Here is a 590-nt window from a genome sequence, read left to right on the forward strand (position 1 = left end):
ATATGTTTGTATGATTTTCATTATGGTTACATGCTTCCAAATTTTCTATAGAGATGCAAGATTTTGTACACGGATACGGACAGTTTGATTTATCGAATTACTTGCGACGACGTATACGAGACGATAAGACGTGACATTGACCGATACGATACTAGTAATTATGATAGAGACAATGCGTATGGTGTTCCGATCGCAAACAGCAAAGTCATCGGATTGATGAAGGATGAGAACGGTGGTAAAATCATGATGGAGTTCGAGGGTCTTCGTTCAAAGATGTATGCGACTCGGGTGGAGAACAAAAAAGATGTGAAAAAAATTAAAGGAATTAGTACCAACGTAACAATCAAAAGTATAACTTTCGATGATTACTTGTCATGTCTTTACAATCATTTGGAAAAGTCAGTTTGCATTAAATTGATGCCATAGCCGGCAACTATTTCAAGTTCATCGAAATTTGCGTGCGAGTGGATGAAAATATGTGTGTGGAATTGATCTTGGGGGACAATCGCAGTAAGGAGATTTCTTTTTCGATGTCTACGTGGAAACAGCTTTTGAAAACCAAAGATTACATCGATAGTAGCTATGTTGTC

The sequence above is a fragment of the Augochlora pura genome, unplaced genomic scaffold, assembly GCF_028453695.1.
Source record: "Augochlora pura isolate Apur16 unplaced genomic scaffold, APUR_v2.2.1 APUR_unplaced_5051, whole genome shotgun sequence".
NCBI classification, from domain to species: Eukaryota; Metazoa; Arthropoda; class Insecta; order Hymenoptera; family Halictidae; genus Augochlora; species Augochlora pura.